We start from the raw sequence: 11,661 nt of genomic DNA, 5'->3' as shown, positions 1-11,661 counted from the left end.
GACTTGAGAGGAAGGTGTGACAGGTCAGAGGGAGGTCACTGAGCATGGCCAGTGTACATTTCATAGACCCAAGGGGATTCATCCCTTCTGATCTGTTAAATTGAAGAATATTTACTGTGCATCCACCAGGACCCGGTGCTTGATGCAAAGAAGTGTTAATAAGCGTGAGACCTGTCCTCTGAGATTTTACAGTTCAAGTAAAAGAAAGGACACAAGTAACTCTTAACACCACTCAGTTTCTGATCTGAGAATGAACCAAGGTGGGTGGGAGGATCTTTGAGCAGATGTGATACAATCTATTCATTTCAAGGGTGAAGAAATTACGTCCCAGAAGTTTAGAGTGACTCACCCAAGGTTACACCGCCCAGTGGTAAAGCTGGGCCCAGAGCCCAAATCCTTTAAACCACCACTGGGTCTTCTTTAAGCACCAGGATTGCCTCACTGCTCCTCCATCAGCCCAGCAGACTAGGCAGCACCCTGTGACACTGTGCCCACAGGTGACTATCTGCAGATGTTTTTGTTTGGAGACTCTTGTGCTGCCTTAATAGTGGCAGTAATCATACTACACTTTTGTTGAGCATATTGTCTTATTCTGTATGAGTTCACATAGCATATTTCTGTAATCCAAGGACTTATCCATTCAACAAATATCCAGACATAGTCACCAATAAATAATTCAAAAACAAGGTAAATGTTATGGGAGTTAGATTTGACTGGCGGGATTAGGGAAGGTTTCATGATAGAGGGAGCACATGAGCTGAGTTGTAGGAGATGAAGGGAATTGCGGCCCAAGGAGAAGACAGGGCAGGGGAGATTCAGGCACCTGTGTGCTGCACATACCTGGGTTCAGAATCCAGCCAGCAGTTGCAAGCACGGAAATTGCCCTGGTCGGGGTATCTGGTACCCTCCACATTGCCAGCTCTGAGGGTTAATGCTCAGTCCTGGCATACCCGACCTAGCAGCAGCATTTGACACAGATGGTCACTGCCCTCATTTTGAAGCACTGTTTCCACTTCACCTCCAGGACACCTCTGTCTTGGTTCGTCACACTTCTCCTTCTCAGTGTCTGTCGCCTTGCTTCACCCCCTCCCCTTCCTACACTGGAGCACCCTGGGGCCAACATTTCTTCCTCTCCCCCAGCTCTCCACACGCACGCTCTCCTCTTCTCCCCACACCCACTCCTGAGATGACCTCATCACGTCTCGTGACTTAAAATGCCATCCACATGCTGATAGCCCGGAGATGTAAAATTCTATCCCTGTTTCATTTCATTGAACTAAAGACATGTCGACACCCAGCTGTCAGCTAACTCATGGTCTCCACTTGGGTGGCTCTTAGGCATTTCAGATGTCATACGGATCAGATGAATTACTGATTTCCTCACCCCTCCGTCCAGTCCTCCCTCAGAAACTGTGGGATAATCCTAGACTTCTTTCATCTCTCATATACGCTGCATCTGGTCCCTCAGGACCCAATTTCCTCTCACCCCTCGGTCCTCTCTCACATGTGGGACTTTTAATACCCCTGTAACTGATCTCACTACTCACCACACCCTTGCCGGAGAGACCCTTTTCAAAACCCAGGACAGATCCTGTCCCTCCTCAGATCTAACACTCCATGTGCTTGCCCTTCTGAATCAGAGTAAAAGCTGAAGTCTGTGTCACGCCTGCGGTGCTCAGCACACTCGGAACCCGCCCTGCCTCAGTGCTTTCACCTGCTTCCGCTTTCACCAGCAAACACACTGCAATCTTACCGCTTCTTGAACAGACCGCAGACCCTCTTGCCCCAGGGCCTTTGCACTTACCATTCCCTCTGCCTGAAACATTTTCCTGCTGGGTCTTCAGTGGCTCGCTCCTTTTCATCAGGAAGGACTTTGTTCAGCTGTCATGTCCTCAGGAGCCTTTCCTCATACCCCTGTCTGAAACAGTAATCGCATCACCATGGATCCCTTTATCCTGCTTTACTTCCCTTTTAATCACTTATCACTTTCTGACATTACCTCATTTATTTGGTGAGTAGGTGTCTGCTTTCTGCCACTAGACTGTCAGCTCCACGAAAGCAAGGACGTTGCCACAAACAGGAAGATGTAGGTTACATCCCCAACCCCTGAGACAGAGCCTGACACATGGTAGACTTGAAATAACACTTGTTGGATAAATGTATGAAAGAGGCAATCAGCCAGTACCAGGGAAGCTATTTAATCTCTCTGAGCCTTGGTCTTCTCACCAATAAAATGGGGTAAGGGTAGTCTCCAAATGATGGGGTTATTAAAAAGTTTAGTTGAGATAGGAAACTAAATACCCCTGTAACTGATCTCAGCACTCACCACACCCTCACCGGAGAGACCCGGCGAGGGTCTATGTACAGCATAGCAGCTATTGAGCAATGACTCTGTTGATGTCTATGCTTGTTATTTTACTATTATTTACCACTATCATCAGCATCATCATTATTGCTATTATTTGGCTATTGTGATTGCTATTATCACTGTTACTGTGTTTATCATAATGAAGACTGTCCATCATCTTCAACGAACTCTTATTGAGCTTTCACTGTGAGTCAGGCATCTGGCTAGACAGTGGGGATTTGGCCATGAATGAGACAGTCGCCACCCTTGTGGAGTTTACAATGTCGTGTGTACACAGCATGGCAAGTAGCCTGTGGATCCCAGGATGGATCCCAGGATGTGTGGAGGAGAACATTGCAGAAGAAGCCAGAAGGAAGATTTCAGGACAAGTGTTAGAGGACCCTGGGTAGCAAGATGAGACAACTTACTTTACTTGACAAGCCATTGATAGTCACCAAAGGCTTTTGATCAGAGGCAGAAAATGTTCAGAATTATACCTAAGAATATTCAACTGGCAGGAATACATGTACGTAAACTGCAGGGAGTTCAGGACTGGTAACACGTAGACCAGTTTATACCTGGTTTCCGGTTGGCCATTGTCACTGACAGATCATGTCATTTAGCTACTCTGACTTTAAGCGCTCTTCACTATAATCTGAACACAAGAGAGACAATCTTCCAGGGGTTTTGTTGTTGTTGTTGTTGGCTTATCATACCACAAAAATTGTTTATTAGAATTATCCAAGGCAGAAAGAATGAGATTCACATTCATATGAGGCTTACTGAGAATATACGTGTTCTAAGAACTGGGCTTGTGACTTACACAGGTAACCCTCCATCTAATCTTCAGAACATTCCAGCGAGGTGAGCTGGATGGGATCTCTGCTGCAGGTGACAAAACAGGCACCTGTTTAGTGACTTAAGTCCTCACTTGAGTGACCAGGCCAGGATTCAAATTCAGTTCTCCTGAGTGACCCTAAGTCAGGTCTTCCTTCCACCGTACCCATCCTAGCTGAATTCGTAGAAATGAAAAGTTGGGAAGGACCTACGGCCTCCAGACCTGCTGTGGACATGAGCCGCATGGGATGTTGTCAAACGCCCAGGGCTGCCAGCTGGGCCTGAGGGGTAGGGCTTCCTGATGGGAGGAGAAGCAGGTGGTAGCCGCGGCCATCCGAAAGCAGCTGTGCACAAGAAACGAGTTTTCATTTTCGTTTTTCAGTTTTTGTTTTGCTTTTAAAGGAAAAGAGAGAGAGATGTGATGTGTTAAATGTAGATCATCTGGGTTATTAAATCAGAGCTCTTCAGGGGTGGAAGCTATGACTACAGTATGTTAGTGACATCCTGACCTGAGCTGAACGGTGCCGTGTGAATGCTTAAGGGATGAACTGATACCGCACCCCAAATTATACCCGAATCGTCCCCAATTCCTACATATGCAAACTTTAAAATGATAGTCACTCGGCTTGTTGCAGACTGGGTATTCTCTTTTGTCTGTAAAATCCAAGTGGCCCCTGGTCTTATGCTGTCCTATGCTTTCCATTACAAAGAGAAGGACTCATAATTGTGAAAACGGGCGAAGGCCTTTGAACTTTAACTTGCTAGTCTGACTCCAGATTTATTCAGTATGAACTGTGCTAATAGATACCCTGAAAGAAAGGACACCAGGCAGGCACAGATATCTAATCCTCTCTGCATCCATACCTGCAAGGGACTTTCAGCTGTCAAAACACCTCCTTATTCCAGACCAGCTCTTAGGATAAATATAGATTTGAAAAATGAATTAACTCCTAGAAAAGGGGGAAGAATCATTTTTAAAGTATACATAGAAAGATTTTAGGAGTAAAAAAAAAAATATGTATTGTAAGTAATACAATAGTAAGTTAATGACCATTATATTTCGATGATCTATTCAAAATATATTAAAGGGGGAAATGAGGATTTAACAAAAAAACGTAAAAGAACATTAAACATTTATTGATCAGATTCTTCCAGATTGCCCAAAATATATCAGAAAGCAATAATCCTAAAAAATATTGTATCTATCTTAGACTCAGTTTTACAAATATTAAGTCATGACATGCCCAGGCCTGGCCTCTAACAGTGAATGGTGCCAACATCGTTTAGCCCAACCCTCCCTCCCTCTCTGTGTTCTTTCCGTCACCGAGAACTGTTGGTTTGAACTCTTAGTAGGTCCCAAATTCACCCACTTCTCTTTGCTCTCATTCTCATGTCAAAGCTCCCGTAATCCCACCACATCTCTCTTTTCCCATCATGCTGGCTTCTGTCTTTGGTCCACATGAACTGCAAGGCTGACAAGGGTATGTATTATAAATCCTCACTCACATTTTTCTTTTGTGCCCAATTTCTTTAAACTTAAGCTAAACCTCTAAGCTTGCTCACACCAAGTAAACTCCCATAAGGAGCTCCAACTGTCAGATAATATTTCAGGTAAAAAAAAGATATTCTACATTCTTGTCTCTACTACTTTTATTTCTCCTTTGGTTTACTTTAACTGCCTAAATCTTAATCTGGTTTTAAAATATTTCCAAAATATCCTTTGAAAAATACATGGCAAGGTAATAAAATCAGCTAGTTACCACTGGTATTGTCATCTAGTAGCAATGCAACGCCATCACATACTTCGTCTCTCCTTTCATTACATTTAGAGAGTTTGTCTCCATGGAACACTTTCCTTTTTTTCTGCTTCAAATATTTTCACTAGTCACATATGACTAAAGTGATTTTGGAAATACTTCACTGAGAAAGTGGAATTTAGCTTGTAAGCACAGCTGCTGATATCATAAATGCATCTATGGCTTGTTGGCTCACTGGGAAAACTGGTTGGAATATTCCCGATTCCATATCCAGACTGAACTTAACTGTAATCTTCTGACTCAGAAGAGCATGTCTTTTTCGTTCAAAATAATAACAGGAAAGTGAGACCAGATCAGCACTAACCCACTGTGTTCCTCAGAAAAGGTTCTAGAACTCCCCCCCTGAAGTGGGTTGAGTCAGGAGTATTGCACGAGGAGAACACATAATGAATGGATACTAAGTTGATATTGTCCTCGGTATGCCTTGTTCTCCGGTCCTGGGAAAGAAAAATGTCGGCCAGTAAGAGACAGAGTTTTATTTAACAGTATCTTGCTTTTATCATCAGACCCACAGGCCTTCAGGGATAGAACACGGGCTCAAAATTTAAGGTGAACTTAGGTTAAAGTCATAAAATCTCAGTAAGTCCATGGAAGTGGGCCATCAAAAACACTTTGCCGTGTTTCTGTTTGGTGAAATTATGGGGTCATTTCAAAGCCAGGCTCTAGGAGGATAAGAATGTTACTTGTAGTACGAACTTTGGCATCAGACTGCCTGGTTCACAGCTCACCAATGCCATTTACTAGATGGATGACCTGGCAAGTTTATTCATCACTGAGTGTCACATTTTCCTCATCTGTAAAATGAGGGTAATAATAGTACTATAATTGCCTTATAGGATTCTTTTTAAAATTAAATGAGACAAGTATATAAAGAGTCCCTTACATAGTTAGCACTAAATAAATGTTGGCTGCTCTTATTATTACAGTTGGGTCCCTAATTCTCAGTGTGGTTACCAACAAGAGTTTGACTCTTCTAGACTTCAGGGTTTTTTTGTTTGTTTGTTTTGTTTTTGTTTTTGTTTTTTTAATGATTTTATTGGTCTAGGATGACCAACCGTCGGTGTGAGGCTTTTTTTTTTTTTAATTAATTAATTTATTTATTTTTGGCTGTGTTGGGTCTTCGTTTCTGTGCGAGGGCTTTCTCTAGTTGCGGCAAGTGGGGGCCACTCTTCATCGCGGTGCGCGGGCCTCTCACTATCGCGGCCTCTCTTGTTGCGGAGCACAGGCTCCAGACGCGCAGGCTCAGTAGTTGTGGCTCACGGGCCTAGTTGCTCCGCGGCATGTGGGATCTTCCCAGACCAGGGCTCGAACCCGTGTCCCCTGCATTGGCAGGCGGATTCTCAACCACTGCGCCACCAGGGAAGCCCCAACTTCGGGTTTTTTTAACTTGAAAAAATAAAATGTTTGTGACAACACTTCAAGACTCCCAAAAGGATTATTACTGTAAATATTAGGTAATCAAGATCCATTTTAGCACCTGCCTATAACACAATACAGAAAAGGATAATCTAAAAAGTGTGAAAGAGAAAAGTAACTATGTTCACTTTGGAAATAGTAGCACTTTCATGAAACTTGGAAAATCCAAAGATAAGGGTTAAAGAGTGCATACAACTAGAGATTTCTAGCTGGGAGAAGATAAATCATGGAGGAGGGAGGATACAAAAGCTGAGCTTGTAGGATTTTGCCCAGGCTCCACTTGCACCTGACAGTGGAGGATTAAGAGCTGGAGGTTGCCTTCTTCCCCTAACTGGCATCAAAGTTTGGAAATTATTTTCTTTCCAAAGTTTTTAACTCTAAAACCTTGGGATCCTGAGTCTGGGAGAAATTAAAGCTTGGTAAAATACAGTCTCCAAAAGCAGGTTCCTACCTTGCCTAGGTGATTAATTACATGGAGGCAAAGCTAAATTAACTAATGGTTCCGCAGAGATCCCCGAGTCCTTGGGCTGCAGTAATTATAGTGTCACTGCCCTTTGTCAAGATGTTGAGACAGGTGACCTGAAACTGACTCTCTGCTCCCCAGCCGAGAGTCATTTTTCCATGACAAAAAAATGATAAACCTGCACACTGCAAGTTTATCATTGCAAACAGAGTTAGGACTCTGTCTTGGGCCCTAAGAAGTTCCTCCCTTCCTTCTTGCCGTGTCCTTGGAACCAAGAAAATGCCAGCATGGAAGGCCTTACTTGCCAAGGCTGATGAACCTCAAAGGGGTCTGAGCCTTCACCTGCAGACTAGATGAGTCTCAAAAAGGGCATATACCAATTTTTCTGGTTTATTTTCCCCTTCGGTATTGTTTTATCTGTGGTCATGTCTCATTTTCATCACTGGAATACTGAAGAGATGGAGGAAATACTAAAGAGAACAACCAAAAAACCTTCTTTTTCTGTCTTCATGGAGGTAAATGGTACCTGCGATACATGATTCTCCCCTCTCTGTGGGGAATTTGCAGAGGGATGACTTCAGAGTTGAGATCCCCAACTTGGCCCCTTAAGTTGAAAGTCAGAGGCTACAAAAGGCTGACTTCTCAGCCGATACGTACCTCCGCCTTCCCACTGCCACACAGCTAGTGTCCCCAACTGGAAACCCCCCAGGTTTTCAGGGTTTCCAGTATCTCTTTGATACTCTCAAGGCTAATTGCATTCAAGATACTCCGATAGCAGAGAGATGTCAGGATTTCTTTCCCTCTTTCTGATTTGACTCCTGAATAGAAATATCTTTGTCCTTCAGTCAAAGGATTTGATGACCTAACATGATACTGCTCACCCACTCACACTATAGATTAGAATTTTCACAAGAGGAGAAGGAGACTTCTCCTCATCCAGGACAAACAGTAGACGGGATTCTCTGATCTTTTTTTAATAATTATTCCCCAGAAATCTCTCCAACACTGTCCCTCCATCCCTCAAGAGGTCTAGGATAGGTCTGACTCAGAGCTGAGATCCCCACTCATGTCAAGGTGTGGTTCTCTCAGCCCAGAACAGGTTATAATGCAGCCCAGGCTGAATTACATTTATTATATAAGGTAATTTTGAAAGCGTTATGATAGGCTTCTAAAGCCAGGCACTGTGAATCTGCCCTGCAGGAAAGAATGAGAAGCAGAAACTGACATGAAGCATGTTTAGGGACAATCATCAGGGCTTAGTTAGCGTCATGGTCTTAGAAATACAGTCTCTGGTTATGTCTGCACTGCTACCCCGGGGGTCGGGTAAGTCAGGACAGCTGTCCCTTCTGTGCCACATTTCCCCTGTTTTGGCCTCCACCAAGAAGCAGTATTCAGGAAGCTGCCACATTCCCTAAAGTAGTGACAGGTGTTGACACTGGCCCTGATGACCCCCACTCTCTGCCCTCCATTCTTCCTGGCCTCCTCCAGGGGATCTGAGGGCTGTGATCTACCCCCAATCCAGCATCTCACCCCGAGTTTCTTTGTGAAAATTTGGTTCGTGGGAGCAGTGTTCCCAAAAGTATGATTTAAGTCCCTACACAGGTAGTATGCAAGAGGATGAAACTTTTTTATTCTAATAAAAACTATGCTTTTGTTTCAATATGAATTTGAAACAAAAACTAAAACAGCACATCAAACTCATGATTTCATAGCTATCATTGCTTAGGGTGTGGCTATATGTAGTCAGTATCTAAAGAAAAATAATTTAATTTAAAGACAGATATTAAGAAAATAATAGCATCAGTTGATGTGGACATGGCAAAAATCATGAGAATGGTATAGAGATGTTTGAATTTTGAAAACATTGTCGTGACGTAGAGGATGGGGTCTTGTCTTTGTTTATTGCCTCAGCTATCAGTGCCTTAAGGCTTTTACTTGGGATAAGACCAAGAGGTAGAAAATTTAAAAGAAGGCAAACCAAGAATTCAAAGGTATCTAGTCCCAGCTCTGCCACTGATGAAGTCTGATCTCAACCAAATCTCTTAATTTCTATGTTATCATCTGTAAAGTGAAGGGGTTAGAGGCAATGAACCTTCTTAATTTCCCTTCAACAGTAAAATTACATTATTCCATTGGTCATGATCAGGCTGGAAGCAAAACTTGAGCTTGAGATCCGCAATCATTTCAAATACTAGGGTTGGCTCAGATCTTTTCTGGATTCAAGTTTCTTCCTGGCTTCAGAGTTTTTATGGATAAGAGACGCCCAGAGACTGAGACCTTTGTAATGCACTTCATGATGGACAAAGCATTTTAAATACACTGTTTAATTTGTAAAAGCACTCTGAGAGGAACCAAGTGATTCATCAAAGTTGGGCACGTAGTAAACAATAAACATCAGTTGTGTGAGTGAGTGAACGAATTCTCACTTTACAGGTAGAGATAGGGACACAAATGAGGCCATAGAGGCGGGAAGGAGTAAAGTGACTTGCCCAAGACTATTCAGCTAGTGCGTGTATAAAGCCAGTCTTCGCGTCAGGTCTTCTGGTCACAGAAAGTAGAGGAGCATAAGTTTGGGGAATCCAGCCTCAAAGGTTGAATCCCATTTCTGCATACTAACCAGTTGAATAGATTTTTGTTAACTGCTTTTGCTAAACTCCTACGTGGAGATACCTACCCCGCTCTGCCTAGCTCAGTGCCTGGCACAGGGAACTGCAGTAAAGGATGGCTGCTGAGACTTTTATGACCACGATTGTTTTTCTTAATGCTTTTATTACTGTTCTTGGCACAATACTAGAGATATCCCCTGAGAACTGTTGTTAAGCCAAGACTGAATTCAGTCTTTAAGGAGAGTCTGTTAATAGCATACAGATGTAGGAGTCACCCCTGTTTCGGGAAGAATCCTTACTCCCTGTGGGCTCCTTTTGGTCTGGAGAGCACTGAATGAGAGGAATGCTCCCTGACGTGATGTTGATGGGAAGCTGATGTGTGGCCATCGGCTTGTCAGGATGCTGTAGGGAAAGGGAATAAGGAGCGCTGTTTGCTATTCTTAGAAACCCAGCCTAGTTTCCATCACAGGTGTCAAAGGAGAGCTGGGGTTGGGCGACCTAAACAGGTAGTTATAAAAAATTCCAGGGCTTCCCTGGTGGCGCAGTGGTTGAGAGTCTGCCTGCCGATGCAGGGGACACGGGTTCGAGCCCTGGTCTGGGAAGATCCCACATGCCGCGGAGCAACTAGGCCCGTGAGCCACGACTACTGAGCCTGCGCGTCTGGAGCCTGTGCTCCGCAACAAGAGAGGCCGCGATGGTGAGAGGCCCGCGCACCGCGATGAAGAGTGGCCCCCACTTGCCACAACTAGAGAAAGCCCTCACACAGAAACGAAGACCCAGCACAGCCATAAATAAATAAATTAATTAATTAATTAATTAAAACTTTAAAAAAAAAAAAATTCCAGGTGGGAAAGAGGCTTCATTTGTGTTGGGAAAGATTGTAATTGTAAGTGAAGTAAGGAAATTTTAAAACCATGGTAACCAGGAACTGTGCCGAGTTGTGTGCCCCGTTTGGCATTGATTACAAACCTGTGCTCCCTGCATCCTTAAAGTACAGCTGATGTGCCTGCAGGAGAGAGAAATGAAGAAAGAAGAAACACACACTTGCTTGGGTGAATGCAAATCTTTTATTATCTCAACAGAGGTTTGTGTTTCTAGTATACATTTTTACCTATATGCTACCCAAGTAGGTAGAATGCTTTTAGATAAAAGTAAAGCCAGTCCCCAAACCAGGGCTTCTGATTACAGGAAGTGGAAAAGTATAGATATTAGGGATCCTGCCCAAAGTTTGAATCCCAAGTCTGCCCACTGAGCAATTCTGCAAACTAACTAGCTTTTAAGAAATAGTATAAACATGAAGTAAAAGATTCCAATTGTGGTCATATTTGACTAATTTTAATAAAGTTTACCTCTGCCACTGTGTAAAGAAATGATTAAGCAGTACTTTAATGATTTAAAGATTTGAGGGGATGGGGCAGCAGAGAGAAGGACTAACACGGAGACAAACTTAGATTGTGCTAATTAAAAACAGTTCTGTATCATATTTGCATGCAAGCTGTATGCCTTATAAAGGAGTTTTAATTTTGCATCATAACTACTTATAAAGTTCAATTTAACAAATAGCTACACTTTCAGAAAAATCAGTTATTTTTTTTTCTTTTTAATGTCCTTTATTTTTTAATTTCTTTTAACACCTTTATTGGAGTATAATTGCTTTACAATGGTGTGTTAGTTTTTCCAGTATAACAAAGTGAATCAGCTATACATATACATATATCCCCATATCCCCTCCCTCTTGCTTCTCCCTCCCACCCTCCCTATCCCACCCCTCTAGGTGGTCACAAAGCACCGAGCTGATCTCCCTGTGCTATGCGGCTGCTTCCCACTAGCTATCTATTTTACATTTGGTAGTGTATACATGTCCATGTCACTCTCTCACTTCATCCCAGCTTACCCTTCCCGCCAACCCGTGTCCTCAAGTCCATTCTCTACATCTGTGTCTTTATTATTCCTGCCCTGTCCCTAGGTTCTTCATAACCATTTTTTTTTTTTTTAGATTCCATATACATCTGTTAGGATATGGTATTTGTTTTTCTCTTTCTGACTTACTTCACTCTGTATGACAGTCTCTAGGTCCATCCAGGTCTCTACAAATGGCCCAATTTCATTCTTTTTTATGGCTGAGTAATATTCCACTGTATATATGTACCTCCATCTAGCTGGTTCTTGCCTAAA

The 11,661-nt window shown here is 43.0% G+C and overlaps 1 protein-coding gene and 1 long non-coding RNA gene across 3 annotated transcripts in view; one reads left to right on the top strand and one right to left on the bottom strand.

Moving 5' to 3' along the window:
• PARM1 (prostate androgen-regulated mucin-like protein 1) overlaps positions 1 to 11,661 on the top strand; it is a 102,418-nt gene that overhangs the window by 66,978 nt on the left and 23,779 nt on the right. The gene's annotated exons all lie outside the window — the stretch shown is intronic.
• The window catches only part of LOC309661902, a 36,999-nt gene that overhangs the window by 5,508 nt on the left and 19,830 nt on the right, over positions 1 to 11,661 (bottom strand). The window contains exon 2 of the long non-coding RNA XR_014264354.1: positions 1,805 to 1,918. This is a non-coding gene — a long non-coding RNA (uncharacterized lncRNA). The remainder of the gene's footprint in view (positions 1 to 1,804; positions 1,919 to 11,661) is intronic.

Source organism: Balaenoptera physalus (assembly GCF_965194825.1).
Source record: "Balaenoptera physalus genome assembly, chromosome: 5".
In the NCBI taxonomy this organism is placed as follows: Eukaryota; Metazoa; Chordata; class Mammalia; order Artiodactyla; family Balaenopteridae; genus Balaenoptera; species Balaenoptera physalus.
Note: the sequence above shows the minus strand (reverse complement) of the source record. Positions and strands in the feature narration are given on the sequence as shown.